The sequence below is a fragment of the Hylobates moloch genome, unplaced genomic scaffold (assembly GCF_009828535.3).
Source record: "Hylobates moloch isolate HMO894 unplaced genomic scaffold, HMol_V3 SCAFFOLD_1, whole genome shotgun sequence".
Taxonomy (NCBI): Eukaryota; Metazoa; Chordata; class Mammalia; order Primates; family Hylobatidae; genus Hylobates; species Hylobates moloch.
In genome coordinates, this window is record NW_026652276.1 from 192,362,532 (window position 1) to 192,378,812 (window position 16,281).

Genomic DNA, 16,281 nt, shown 5'->3' on the forward strand with positions numbered 1-16,281 from the left:
GTGAGGAGCGCCTCTGCCCGCCGCCCATCGTCTGGGAAGTGAGGAGCGCCTCTGCCCGGCCGCCCATCGTCTGGGATGTGAGGAGCGCCTCTGCCCGGCTGCCCATCGTCTGGGATGTGAGGAGCGCCTCTGCCCGGCCGCCCCGTCTGGGATGTGGGGAGAACCTCTGCCCGGCTGCCCCGTCTGGGAGGTCTACCACAGAGGCCAGAAGCAATGTGGGGGCTGGACGTGGTGGCTCACGCCCGTAGTCCCAGTACTCTGGGAGGCCGAGGCGGGTGGATCACTTAAGGCTAGGAGTTCGAGACCAGCCTGGCCAACATGGTGAAACATATGAAAAATACAACAGACCAACCAACCAACCAAGCAACAACAAAACAGGTCTACCCTGGAGTCATACTCTGATTTTTTCTATTTTCCTCCCTTTCTGATCCTTTATCCCACTTTCTTTCTCTTCCTCTTCCTTCTCCTTCTTCGTCAAATAGAGGATTGAGTTATTATCATTGATCCATACAAAGTCCCTCTCTCATTTATTTTCTTTAATTCCCACTCCCCATTTCTATTCCCCGTCTTCCCATGTGCAACCTTCCTAATATGTTTGATATACATCCTTTTGTTTGTATGTACTTTTAGAAAATGTTTATTGTTTTGTGTGCACAAAAAAATTTAATAAAAAAATATAAAAATAAAAAAAAGAAAAATGTAAACAGAGTGGATGTTATATGCTCTTACCACAAAAATGATAAATGTTAGGTAATGCATTTATTAATTAGCTAGATTTAACCATTCCACAATGTATATGTACTCCAAAACATTATGTTGTATACAGTAAAACTTACAATGTTATCTGTTCACTCAGAAAATAAATAAAAATAAAAATACTCAACCACTAATTCCCTCCCAAATCTTTAACATGTCACAGGAAAAAGATGAATGATAATCTAAATTGGCTAATTCTGAATTACCTACTGTAACTGATATCATTGAGGGCTATCTGTATGCATGGTAAGTAATTATGACCAGTACTCTTGTTTTTTATACTTTCATCAACATATATTGCACATAACATAACATTCACCCAAACCAGTAATATTTTTATAGCTAATCAAAATAAATGTAACTCAGACTAACTTTAGAATATAAGCAATTTAAAAACATGTTTTCATTCAAACTCATCTAACAATTATAATCTTAAGTTAAATTGCTTATGAGTTCACACATCTGGTACTCAAGAAATGTGTTTGGCCCAAGGTACTGATTGTTTCTGTGAGCAGTCTTAACCACTATGTTCCTAAAAGAGTAAACCTGCTTGACATGTTTCATTCATTCATACCCAGCTTTAATGGGAGCCCTCGAGTAAAACTAATTTCTCTTCAATGACATCTTTTGCCTAGAATCAAAACACCTTTACTAACTCCTTTTACAAATCTCTACAAAAGATTTAATATACTTTTCCAATGGACTATTTTACAAAGATCCCATTTATCATGTACTACCTGCGTTAATATAGAAGAATAACTTTGACATATTTATCAAATCAGTACCTTCAAGATGCAAAAGATGCATTTTCCTCAATATTAGATTTCACTAGCTCAGTCTCTCTGAAAACACTTCTAACCACAGGTTTAACAACAAACATCAGTCATAATAAATTTAAAAACAGAACGACCTCCACATCTATTCTTTTTATTGTTTCCAAAATATAAATAAATAAATAAATCCAAAGATTTCAGATTATAAAATATCTGAATCCACAAATAATTTATAAAATGCTCCCATGTACATAGGAAAAAGATAGTTACTATGTAGAAGAGAAAGGAAATGGCTCAAAAGTAAATAATCAATTCCTCTTTGACCAGTTTGATAACTTCAAAGTTATTTTAAGTGGTCTACACTTATGTTTAATACAACTCCAAGACAGTAATTCCAGGGTAGTGTTTCCCAAGCTTGCCTTGATTGACATGCTTAAAAATGAAGATCCCCACTCCTACTCAGACCTCCAAAATCAAACACTTCAGGTGATTCCCTTAATAGAACAAGTCTGGAAAATACTGATATTTGGATGTTTAAAGGTCAGATGTTTACTCACTCCTCAAGTTTATTATCCTCTGAAAATGAGAACAGGGGAAAAGTTAGCAAAGAAATATCATCCTGAGTGTCTCCTCACATTTAGTTTACCTCCTTACTAGATTAAGAAAAAGTATCTGCAGAACAAACATTGTACATAAAATGAACACCACTACCAGATCCTACTTTGTAACCTCCACCTGGTTCCATCAGAAAATGACTTCCAGTGGATTGTCTCTTTGCCCCGCTAAGGCAGTTCAATCATTCATCCACTTATCTACCCAACACTACCTGGCTCATTCATTCTTTCAACCAGTATTTACTAAGGGTCTTCCACAAGCACTGTGTTAGGCACCAGGGAATCATAAAACAGTGAGCAAGGCCAGTCCCAGTCCCTGATCTTATCGAGTTTTTACAACCAACTATGGAATGATAAGGGTCAATCTGAAAATCACATAAACATACATAAGAGTTGTAATAAGTGCTATGAGAGAGATACACAGCGGTCAGGAAAGGTCTTTGAAGAAGAGACTGAACTGAAAAATGAGGAGGAGTTGCCTAGATAAAGAACTGTGGGTAGGCAAGGGTATTCCAGAGAGCAGCCATGTCACATGCAAAGTCCCTGGGTCAGGAGTGGCCATGTTGTGACGGACAACTGCAGGGAGGCTGGTATAGATAAAGCACACAGGAAGTGGAAGAGCACAGTGGGACATGAATGGGAGGAGGCACTGTAAATCCCAGAGCAGTTAAGACCTCACAGGCCCTGTAAGGATTTGCAGCAAATGAGAAGTAACTGAAATGTTCTAAAATGGAGGTAAATGATCCTATCTGCATTTTGAAATAATCATCTATCTGAAAGTCTGGATAGGACAAAAATGGATATAGGGAAACCAGATTATTCTAGTGGTCCAGGGCAAGAGATGATAGCTGGAGTAGGATGATAGTGGAGATGGATTAAAATGGGCAGATTTAAGTATATATTTTGGAAGTTAAACTGACAGGATCTGGAAATAGATGGGCAATGGTGGGAGAAGAAAGGAGATAAGAAAGTGTCAATGGGCCGTGGTAGCCTGTCAAAGCACTGTTATTCTGTCGTTCTCTTGAATTACATGTCAAAATATTTAATACTAAAATTATGCTCATAATTCTATTCCTCAAACGTTTTTTTTTTTTTTGGCAAACAAGCAGATGTGCTCCCTGCCCTCAAGGAGTTACAATATACCAAGGAAGACTGCCCTTCAACAATTATTTCCAATGGATGAGCATTAAAAGGGACAATGGCCCTGAAGCATGACAGCATGAAGCAAGGCTGTCTATTCATCAGAAAATGATCAAGGAAGGCCTGCCCCACTCCACCCCCACCCCCAAAAAATGGCATTTGGGGCAAGATCTCGGCATTTCAGGTAAAAGCAGTAACATATATGAAGGCCTAGGGGCAAAATAAAATGTAGCTTTTTAAGAAACTAAAATAAGTTCAGTTTGGATAGAGTATATACAAAATTTATTACGTGAATTTTTAATTCAGTAAGCACTTATTTGCTATCAAGCAGCAATGCTAAGTACAGAGGATATAAAGATGGCTAAGCATACAGTATAGTACCACTCAAAAACTCTCACTAAACAATACCTTACATTTCTACATACATTTATATGTGCACATAAAAGTATTTAAAATGGAATATTATTTATATTGTTTTAATTGTTTAATAACCACCCATATGTTACTTGTGTAATTATTAAAGTATACCGAAAGAGGGAAGAAAGCAGCATCAAAATCCTAGCAGTGGTTAATTCTATATGCTAGGAATGGAGACGATTACTATTTTCTTCTTTGAATTTTTGCTGGTTTCTAAAACAGAAAGATGGTATCTGCCCTAGGAAGTCACTTTGATATACAGATAATATGGGGTAACACTAGTGTTAATCTCTATCCCATCACAATGAACAAATCACACTCTCACCCCAATCTCTGCTGCTCTAAGTAGTACAAATAACACTGAGAAAGATTATTTCCTGTTTATGCAGCAATCAATATATTTAACTGACTATAATGTTGTTTATGTAGCCAATGCAGGCTATCATATTTCTGGAAAATTCTGGAAAGGTCTGTCAAATATTCGCTACTTTTAAGAGGCACGGAATGGAAACATGTCTTCTCTTTGCTGTTCATCATGCCCTGCATGCATGGACCTTCACAAAATAGCTGAGGATACCTGCAGGATAGAAACGGAATGCTTCCAAATATGATGCCACAGCTATCTTAGTTATAAGGTAGTATGCATGATTAAAATGTAAATTAAGGGGGAAACATTAATAAAAGTTGCATTAAATTCACATTCCCTGAATTTTGAGCCTCCTCTTCTTTTCCAGTAATGCTCTCCTACATTACTTCTACTCCATTTAGTCACTGGTCCCCAAAAAGGAGCATGGTAATGAGACTCAGGAGACCTGAGGTGGATACCTGTCTCTGTCTATAACCAGCTCCATGACTTTGAACAAGTCACTTCTGGCCTGTTTCCTCATGTGTAACAAGAAGGGGCTTATTTGGGAAGCCAAGCAAGAGGGTCACTTCAGGTCAGGAGTTCAAGGCCAGCCTGGGCAACACAGCAAGACTTCCATCTGCTAAAAATTTAAAAATTAGCTAGGCATGGTAGCATACACCTGTAGTCCTATCTACTTGGGAGGCTGAGGTGGAAGGACTGCTTGAGCTAAGGAGTTTGAGACTGCAGTGAGCTATGACTGTGCCACCACACTACAGCCTAGGTGACCAAACAAGACCCTGTCTCCAAAAAAAGGGGGGGAGAGGGTTAGATTTAATATCTAAGGTTCTTTCTAAGCCAGAATTCTTTATTTCTATAATTATTTATTGTCTTTTAACTGTTTCTTAAGAACTCTGGCAGATACTAAAACAAACCCTGAGATCATTATTGACTAAGAAAAAGTGAGTTGCCTTTATGGTTTGAGACTTTTTTAAGTGTTAAAAATAAAAAAGAATTAACTTTTTTTAAACAACTGGTTAAAAGACACAACAGTGAGGGAGCTGAAACCAGTGCAAATCATGTAAAAGAACACTTTAAATATAGATAAAGACCTGAACATCATTGCTCTTTCACTTCTCATTACCACAACTCGACTGCTGACCAGAGCATTGCTACCATCCCCTGCACAACAAAGTCAGGGCAAGTGTTTTTCTGAGAGATTATAAAGGAGCATGTGGGAGGTGTCTCAATCTGATAGTGTGCTGATCCTGCTCCAAGCCAAGGAAGCAAGAGCAATAAAAGCTACCCTGGAAACAAGGTACAAGTGGTTGCTATTTTCAGAGGCTCAAAAGAAAAGGTTCAATTCAGTCCTGTCTTACCTAAATTGTGAGGGGCACCTATATTTCATAATAATAAAGCACTGTTAAAAGCCTATATCATGTAAATACTAAAGAAGCAATACATACATGAAGAAATGAACACAACATTTCTATGTTGTCATATCCAATAATTTTCTTAAAGTTTTATGGCATTCACATATTGGCAAAGTTAATGCACCTCCTTGTCTATGTAAATTGCCAAATAGTCATTCAGATGATCCGGTCTTTTGTTCACACCCTAAATGTTTAAAACCACCACACTAATAAGTACCTAGCCCCGACATCCTCTGAGAAAATTTCATCTAAGCAATAACAATGAGGTACTAAAATCATTCCCGGCAAAAAGGGAATAATTTTTATCAGTTACCTCACTCTTCTTGTAACTATGGAAGTCATTGAGGTTCAAAACACTGCTCCTGAGAAAATTATTGCTTAAAATTGTAAGTACACCCAGTTCATTGTTGAAGTACTTAAACTGAGAATATTTTTTAAATAAGCTTTCAGAATCAAGTGAAATCATATTTGCCACCTGGCATACAGCACTTACAAGTGAGAGTTTCTTGGTGATGCTGACCTCAACCACAGAACAACCCACACTGTAAATTTCTCTCCTTCCCGTAACAACTTGTGGCTTGATCATGCATTAATTCATCTAAAATTGTTCTTAAGCCTGCTTATATTTTAGCTTGTACAAAGTCACCAATCACTCATCCATGGCAACCAGGTGGATAAATCCACCACAAGTCATCCTAATTATAAAAACTATTTAAAAGTTGTGTGGGAGGTTTGAAGGTAAGAGGAAAATAATAAGTTATAAAGCAGTATCTTATGTAAAATGTAACCTTTCAATCATCATAATAAGCCTACACAAAATCAAGATTTTATTTATAAAGAGGAAACCATCAAACTATGAATATCAGAGAACACAAGAGTAGGGATCCAAGCAAATCTGACACACAATTCCTGAATCAGTCAGTATATACGTACCTACCATGCACCATGGAATTGTGCTAAGAGATAAATATGTGATACAGAATAAGGTCAGCATGGTCCTTTCTCCACGTGGAGTTTGCATTTTCATTCTTTCAACATTAAGTGCTAGCATTAATACTTTGTGATAGACACTATGTTAAGACACCAGATTGACCAAGCCATAGTTCCTCCCCAGAGGGACCTGTGACAAGATCACACGAAACAAGTAGATGACCACACATAATCCAGCTATCATCCTCCATGGATCTTTCTAGCAGCCCCTGGTACCAATAACCTTGCTCAGCAAACAGAGCCTAAGCATGTGAAAAATCAGGAGACAGTGGGATACATCTGGCCTAATACAAGGATAAAAAAGAAAAACTGATAAATTACAATAATTTTGGTTCCACTGGAAGCAGATCTTGGCAAGTAATCTATAGAAAGCAATTAAAAAAATTTTTTCAGGACTATCTTGCTCCTTTCACATTATAAGTAAACAATATTTTATAAACAGACACTTACTACTCTTTAGAACATGAATACCAGTATCAAATTCTTTATCTTTAGTCTTGTCTGACCTAGCAGTTCTCACTTGAAAATCCTCAGGAAAGACCAAAATGGCACATACATAAAAAAAGAAATAAGAAAGAAAGAGGAAAACCAGCCAAAAATAATGAAGGAGGATAAATGTAATTATGTAAGGCACAAAGTTAGTCATTTTTTGGCAAAGATACCCAATAAAAAAGTCAACACTGATACAATGATGAAGCTAAGCCCTATAAAATTGCTTCTTTCATGGAGATAATTGTGACTTTCTGTTGGTAAACTGATAAGCATCTGGATACTAAGAGAAGAGAGGTTAAAATTCATGTATTCAATTTTAAGTCAGCAATATGTAAAAACAAATGAATTTGAAGGTCATGCTCTAGTACAACTGATGTAGAGAGAAAATACAACCAGGAAACAACTAGGATACGGAAATTCATAAAGGCTTCCTGATTTTTGGTAAGGACTCTTTCAACTTGCAAACATCATGCACTTATGCACACCCTTCCCTCTGATTCAGTGGAAAAGCAGGCCCCACCCTGTCCAAGGTGCTCTTCAGAAGCAGCATCAGCAAAGAGGGAAAGTCAGTGAAAACCTGGTGGGCTTTGAATCCAAGACCTCAGTTCAAATCGTGATTCAACAGTGTGGAAATTACTTTATCTCAGTAAGCAAAATTTTTCATCTGTGAAACCTTGCAGGGTTTCCAGAGGTTCAAAATGTTCATATGTGTTTGTTTTGTTTTGTTTATGTAAGCATTTGTGTAAAGAAAATGGCTAGATCATCAAATAAAGGGTATTTCTTCAGATAAAGCACTAGCTATGTCTAAGGAAGAGGACTAGTAATAAATCAAAAGAGGATAACAGAATTAAGGATGTCCATTACAGACAATAAACCAATAAAGTCCATCTTCTAGGTGATAAGACACCTAATACGTAATCATTTTGTTCTGCTTTGAACCTCATGCTGTTCTAAGATTTGACCAGTTAGGGGCAATCATATGTACTGATATTGACCAGTTAACAAGAATGTATTCAGGTGTCTTGAGATTTTTTTTTTTAATCTTAGGTGTCTTGAGATTTTTTTTTAAAGCAAAATAAAAGGAAATATATGACTTAGTGCCAGAATTGGACCATAGGGATAAATTATATAATATTCATTGAGGAAAGAATAAAAAGGAAGAAAACTGGAATTACAGGAAAAAAATTCATGATGAGAAAGGCTAAAAAGAAAAAAATGAATTAGAATGTAGGTGGTGGGTTTAAAAATGTTCATTATAAAATTCTTAGAATGTTTCTGTATGTTTAAAATTTTTCCTCAAAATTTTGGAAATAAAAGAATAAATTACATCTGTTAAGTTACTCAGATAAAAGAAAAATATAATTAGAATGAAGATGCACACAGCCCATCTGAGATAGCAAGAATGCTGGCCAGATCAGCGAACAGGACATATATTAAGACAAGTGAGACATAAGGCTGAATATTAATTTTTTTTTTGAGGCGGAGTCTTGCTCTGTCGCCCAGGCTGGAGTGCAGTGGCACCATCTCAGCTCACTGCAAGCTCCGCCTCCCCTGTTCACTCCAGCCTCCTGCCTCAGCCTCCAGAGTAGCTGGGACTACAGGCGCCCACCACCACACCCGGCTAATTTTGTTTTGGTATTTTTAGTAGAGACAGGGTTTCACCATGTTAGCCAGGATGGTCTCAATTTCCTGACCTTGTGATCCGCCCGCCTGGGCCTCCCAAAGTGCTGGGATTACAGGCGTGAGCCACTGCATCCGGCCTGAATATGAATTTTTCTTGTTTTAGTTGTTTTCTTTTTTTTTTTCTCATCAATATGGACATCTTCATGGCTCCAATATTTTTGGAAACCACATAAATCAAAATCCTTTAACAATATTCTAGGACTCTCTAAGAACTGGCTCAGGCCATCCAAATCCTATAAATTATCCTTATCCTGTAACTCCAAATAGACACCATTTAACAGCATTTACAACCAAGGCCTAATCTCAAATTTCAGTTATTAAAATGAAATAAATTCTGCAAAAAGTTTACCATAAAAATTAATAAGACAGTGAACAGCTTTTTTACAGAAGGAGAAAAATCCTATTAAATGATAACCATTAGCAAGGAGAAGCTTGGTAAGCTTTAAACCCTAATAACCTCAAAATTTGGATTTCAACACTGTATTTTTTTCCAATTTAATAGAAAAGCATAACTGCTATCATTAAGTAGAAGCTAAAGGCAACATGAATTTTAAGCTAACAAGGTGAGGACTTAAATATGTGTATAAATGAAACAGACCAGCTACTTATCCATAACCCAAGCAAAGCAATTAGAGGATATTTTTCACCATAAGTCCATTCTTTCTTGAAGTAATAACACACTGGGTTAGTAAAAGGATATATTACCAGCATCAGGAATACTTACTGAATAGCTAAGAAGAAAATACTGCATTATTTGGCATTTGGACTGTGTTCAAAAGTGGCTTTAAAAAAATTAAGAAAGCCTATAAATGGAAAAAGCACTCTTTTTAGAAAAAAAAATCTCAAGAACCTTTCAAAAATCAAAACTTAGAAGAAGTGAGACAGGGGAAATAAGAAAAAGGTAGTAACACTCAGAACCTAAAAAAAGAAGGGTACAAAATATTACAAAGTGGGCATTAGGCAATAACATAAGTAATGGAAAAATATCACTAGAAATCATGTGACAGCCAGTTTCCAAAGCACAGTCATCCAAGTACCAAGCTTTGCTGTTCCTTATCTACTTTGCTACCTCACATTTTTTCCTACTGTCTAACACTGCTTCATATTCACTTCTCTTACACTGCAGCCCTACTTCGCTCTTATTTTAGAATGGTACAAGGGTCTTATTAGGGCTCAACAATAAACTTTTTTAAAGAACATGGTTTCTGGGTCTCATGAAAATCCTATCCTGATCCCTACTCTTCATGCCTCAAATACATTGCTTTCTATACTAGAATGCAAATGCCTTTACTAGAATGCCATATCAACTCAAGTCATACTTACAACACGGCTTTTCCTTTGATCAGGGTTGGGAGTAAGGAGTAGAAAGGCTTCTCAAAAGAACCAGGCCACTAGACCCCAAGGGACAAAAATGGAAAGAGAAAGTCACAAAAAAGTAGGACTGAAAAATACAATTTAACCAGCAAACTTATAGCTAGCCCAGGGACTATTACTACTCTTTACAAAATGATAAATACAAAAAAATTAAAACACAGGCTCCCCCATCAGGAAAGCACATTAAGGCTCCGATTAGTCTGTCAAAAATAAAATCTATTCAGACTATGGCTTGGAGATTTGGAAAGGTGCCTGCAGCCCATGTATGGCAGCTGCAAGTCCATGGGGAGCTCAAACAGCAACAGTGCAGACTCAGTACTGAAGATGCAAGCCAGAGGAAAAGATTTATGCAATTTAAGGTGAAAGCAACAGAAATAAACTCCCTTGGAACGAGTGCTTATGGTCCTTTTAACTTATAAGTGCAAGTGTAACCACAAACACGCATGCACACTTGCTGAAATGGCAACAAAGGCCAAGTTAGCAGCATATGTTAAAAAAGAAAAAGTAAAAATAAATATATAAATAAATAAAACAGCCAAGAGGCCAGAGTTCAAAGAAGCTCATCCTGAGTGGCCTGGAGATAAAAGCAGATGGAGCACAGCATTACCCAGACTCAAGTGTCTGCTGCACAAAAAGTCCAGGTATTATAACGAGTCTGTGGTGAGTATTACAAAAAATGGAACTGCAATCTCATTTAGATTATTCTCCACACTTATATGCCTTGTTTTGATTTTTGCATACTTGCCTATAAATTGGAAGACATTGTTTTAAGATATCTGTGAAATTTCATCAACTGTGGCTAGAGTTGAAATCTTAACTTCAACCTTAAGAGAAACACTGAATCAGAACTACAAAGCTGAGCCGCTCCTAAATTTCTGATGATCCATGGAAACTGTGTGAGATAATAAATGTGTTAAGCCACTGATTTGGGTGGTTATTTGTTTTGCAGAAATGACTAATACAGTACAAAATGCACAAAAAGACCCAAGGGCGCAAAGAAACTTGGTATTTGATAAAGTCGACATTCATATTGGGAAGAGAAGTTGAATTAACATGTTATGTTGAAACAATTAGCTACAATTTGGAAGGAGAATAAAATCAAAGCTAGATATTTATTAAATTCATTATAAGAAAATAAATTCCAGATAAGCCAAACATTAAATGTAATAAATAGAAATATAAAAATAACAAAAGGAAATAAAGGCAACAGTCTTTTAAGAGTAGAAAGAGGTCTTTCTGAACATTTTACAAAACTCCGAAAACATGAAAGACAAATACTGATAGATTTCACTACATAAAAATCAAAACATACCATAAATAATGTTAAAAGACAATCAGCAGGACATAAAAAATTATAATATCAATATCTCTAAAATTACACAATTCTTATAAAGTATAAGAAAAAAGACAATAATTTTGAGAGAAAGGTATTTCACTGAAACAAAATATGGACAGTACATAAAGACATAAAAAGATGTGCAAACACACTAATAATAAAATCAATATAAACAAAAACAAAGTACTACTTTAGTCTATCAAACTGACAAATATAATATGGTAATATGTACCAAAATGTTACATGAATATACCTTCTGATGCCGAAACACCACCCCAGGAATTTATTTTATGGATGCAAAGATATGATCAAGGATATTCAACATACCATTTTCATTGCAGTGAAAAAATGAAACCAAATGTTCACAAATATGTAAATAAATTATGGCACGCATACAGTAATTTGCAATCATTAAAAAGAACAATATATCGTTATATTGCTTGAGATTCTGCTTCAAGAAAGTTGGAAAATTGCATTTTTAATATGAACCCACTTATGTGAAATATTATACACACACAGCATCATCCTCGTCGTCATCCTTATCATCATCATCAAAGAAAGAGGTCAAATAATAAAGAATATGAACCAAAATGATGACAGTATTTATTTGCAATGAAAGGAATTTTACTTGATGCTTTATATTTTTCCATTTTACTTAAATCTTCAGTAATGGGTATTTAGTAACTTTATGTACTAAAACAAAATTAATATTACAATCTTTTCTGCTACAACAGCTATTTCTTAATGTAAATTAGCTCATATATAGGAAAATGACGTCAGTCTTATGTCAAAGCTATGCTGGTTCATATACGATTTTCCCCAGTACACGAAGTTTTGATTCAACCAAGAGCAAGTTTTCTCTCAATTAAAGTGAAAGTCTCATTTGGTGGCTTCAAGACTTTCCACTGTTAGAGGCTGAGCGTACCAACGAAGAAATGCAAAGATATTTTCCCCTGTGTTTAAAATAAAATAAAATCAACAGATCAATACCCTGGAGCAGATTTTCAACTTTGATGAAATTGGTCTGTATTAGAAGTAGATGACTTTAAGGACCTACAACAAAGGAAGAAAACCAGGGTTTCAAGCTAAGACTGATGTGATGCTGGGTGCAAATGCCAGTAGGGAGTTAATAGTGCTATTGTTTTTATGACAACTTCTATTTTCTTAGCTCTGTTTACAAAATTTCACTGGTTTCAAATGATCTGTTCCTAGCCCTATTTTCTTTACAAGCCCTAAAATTTTATGGTATAATTTTGCAGAATTAAAGATTTTTCAGGAATGCATATATGTCATTAATAGCAGAAATGCCTCTACTATTCTGAGTAAAATGCAGTAAGGTAGAGAAATGTTCCATATCAAAAAGAAACAAAAAACAAAGAAAGAAAGCAAAAATGAGAAATGAAGGAAAGGAGGGAAGGAAAGAAGGAGGGGGAAAAAGAGGAGGAAGAGGAAAGAAAAAAACTGCACATTTCACTTTGTTTTAGTGAGAGTGTCTAATGAAAGAGACTAAATGCAGGGCAAAACAATCTCATTAATATTCTTGATTTATACCACGCATTTTGATTCTATATGAGAGATACCTAAAGAAATGGTCTTTGCCCCATCGGACACTTAAAATCTAAACAAGGGAGTGAATTAAACAGTCATCAACTATGGTGGGGGAGGAAAAGGGACTAATCCAATTAACTTTTGGACACAGTTATTTGATTATACCCAACCCAAGGGTATACAGTCAAATACTATGGGTGGTATTTGGGTTGGGAAGTTGGGGGGTGGGGAATGCAAACAATAAGAGAAACAACTGTGAAACTACGTAAGACACATTGTAGGACTGAGCAAATGAGTTGGGAGAACAGTGCTGACTGTGGGAAAAGGGAGATAAAAATACACAATGGGAATCAGGGAAGAATGCTGTGGGGCCCTGGAAGCAAAACCATATAGAAGTAGCAATAAGTATATGTAGTACTCAATTCTTAGGGTCTAATACCATTCCCTACTCCAAAGAATCAGCACTCTTCAGAGAAAAGGTTGATTCTGGGGCTGTGATGGGGAAGGTTTAAGATGAGCCTGAAACATTTTCTTTGGCCACTAAGAAGTGCTTAGAAAAAAGATGGAAGTACATCAAAAGGAGACAAGAGCTTGCCTGGTGATCCCACTGGCTAAATATGAAAAAAATTTGATTACTTATTAAATAAAGTCAGTAATGGGTTTAAACTACTGGAAAAACAGCTTTGAATTTGCTAATTTTCTGAATCTAAGCAATACTTTAAAATATGGGTTTTAGCTTCAAAAGGTAAATCAGGTAATTTCATTTTATTTAAGTAATACCATGAAAAAAATGATACAAACTACTAAGTTAAATAAAATATGCAATATTGGTATGGGGTTGTTTTTTGTTGTTTTTGGGGGTTTTCTTGAAACAAGGTCTCCCTCTGTTGCCCACACCTGAGTGCAGTGGCATGATCAAGGCTCACTGCAGCCTCAATTTGCAGGCTCAAGTGATCCTCCCACTTCTGCCTCCCAATAGCTGGGACCACAGATGCACACCACCAGGCCTGGCTAATTTTTTGTATTTTTTGTAGAGATGGAGTTTCACCATGTTGCCCAGGCTGGTCTCAAACTCCTGAATTCAAGCTGTCCACCAGCCTCAGCCTCCGGAAGTGCTGGGATTACAGGCGTGAGCCACTGCCTAAAATATTGTTTTAAAATAAGTCCCCTTTATGATCATTCTCAAAAATATGTTGGAAAAGAAGTTAGTTCCCTTGCACATATAAAAAAATTTTTTAATTTATAAATTATCCTTCTACACTAATTTCCAAAGAATAATCGTTGAGATGAGTTAAAGCTGTTCACTATTCTTTGAATATTATATCTGCATATCCAACTGTTAATTGAATTTGAGATCCACTAGTAAAGCAAAAAGCTTGTGACTTTGAAGACTATTTAAAATGTACAATGTTTTACTAATTATCATTAGTAGTACTATTATTATACAATGGTTGTACCCTTGTAAGTTTGTTAAGAAACAGCTGACGTTGAAATTGTCTGCATCTAAAGGACATGTTAGGAAAAGCAGAGAAATCTTACCAAAAAAAAAAAATTGAATCAACATCTCTTCTTTTGGTATTTACCCCTTTCATATCAATAAACATTTATTGAATATCTGCTAAGTGCCAGGCATCATATCAGTTTCTATACTGAAAGAGTAAAGACGTTTCTGTGTAGTATCTGTATAGATATTGAACATTAAGCATTGTTCTTTGGAATTATTCCAGCCTTGTGATAAGGCTAAGAGGGCCATAAAAATAAAATGAAGAAAGATGGATTTATAAAGGATAGAGGCAATTGTGGATGTTATGGAAAGACAAACTACACAGGATTCTATATTCTTTGGTTCTTCTACTTTCAAAGAATGACTCTATCATCCAAACAGCTGCCCAAAGGTCAACATGGTAGTGACCCAAAGTGAGCATTCATGAAAAAATAGAAATCATCCTAACTTTCTCTTAATTTAAATCGTTCAATAACTCCTCATTTTCTATAGCAATAATATCAAGCTGCTTAGATTTAGCATATAAGGCTAATTATGATTAGATTCCTAGTCTCATCACTTCCACTCTTTTTTTTTTTTTTTTTTTTTTGTCACCCAGGCTGGAGTGCAGAGGTGTGACCTCAGCTCACTGCAACCTCTGCCTCCCAGGCACAAGCAATCCTCCCACTTCAGCCTCCCAAGTAGCGGGAACCACAGGTATGTGCCACCACGCCTGGCTAATTTTTGTATTTTTTGTAGAGATGGAGTTTCACCATGTTTCCCAGGCTAATCTCAAACTCCTGAGCTCAAGTGATTTACCCACCTTCCCAAAGTGCTGGGATTACAGGTACCAGCCACCGTGCCTGGCCATTCCTCTCTTTCATAGCATATCATGCTTCAACCAAACCCACCTCCATATAATTTCTAGAATATGCCACACTTTTACTTGTCTCTGGGCCCTTATACATCTCCCTTCTGTCTACATCACTCTTCCTACCTCTTCATTTTGGCCAGCTTTACCCATCCTTCAGGTTAGCTTAGATGTCACTATCAGGAAGTCCACTCCGACTCTCCAAATCTGACTTAGATTCCCTTCCTATGTGTTCCCATAAAACTCTATGCTCCCCCTAGCACAGCATTTATCACACCTGATTTTCTCATCCTTACCCCTAATTAGCTGTGAGTTCTGTGCAGGCAGAAACACTTGTTCACTACTATACTTCAATGCTTTGCACCTAAGTGCTTAGTGTTCAATACAGTTTCATTGAAGAAATTAATAAACCACTTAGCTGTCCATATAAACTACATCATACTCAGAACATGATATAAGTTCTGGAGGCCTTGATTGAACAGCACGGCACAACCACATGCCATAAATTGTATGTGTGTGCGTGTGTGTGTGTGAGTTTGTGTGTGTGCTGTATGTACACACAAATGACTTATCTCCATCTCTAACCTGATAGTTTTACTTCACAGTTGAAGATACTTATGGAGAAAGTGGTTTTTAAAAGAAATTATACTTACGCTGTAAGTATAAATATACACAGAAAGAAATATGTGGGCTGGGCACAGTGGTTCATGCCTGTAATCCCAGCACTTTGGAGGCCAAGGCAGGAGGATCACTTGAGCTCAAGAGTTTGAAACCAACCTGAGCAGCATAGGAAGACCCTGTCTCTACCGAGAAAAAAAAAAATTTAACATAGCCAGTCATGGTGGCACATGCCTGTGCTCCCAGCTACTCAGGAGGCTGAGGTGGGAGGATCACCTGAGCCAAGAAGATCGAGACTGCAGTGACCTGTGATCACACCACTGCACTCCAGCCTGGGTGACAGAGCAATGAGACCTTGGCTCATAAAAAAAAAAAAAAAGGCTGGGCACAGTGGCTCACGCCTGTAATCC

General features: G+C 36.7%; 1 protein-coding gene across 3 annotated transcripts in view; it reads right to left on the bottom strand.

Annotated features, from left to right (window-relative positions):
* IMMP2L (inner mitochondrial membrane peptidase subunit 2) overlaps nucleotides 1-16,281 on the bottom strand; it is an 885,601-nt gene that overhangs the window by 844,121 nt on the left and 25,199 nt on the right. The window contains exon 1 of one of the 3 annotated variants that reach the window (XM_058426048.1): nucleotides 9,965-10,024. The exons of the other annotated variants lie outside the window; for them this stretch is intronic. The gene's annotated coding sequence lies outside the window, so the exon portion shown is untranslated. Of the gene's footprint in view, nucleotides 1-9,964; nucleotides 10,025-16,281 lie in introns of those variants that run through there. 3 annotated transcript variants of the gene reach the window in all.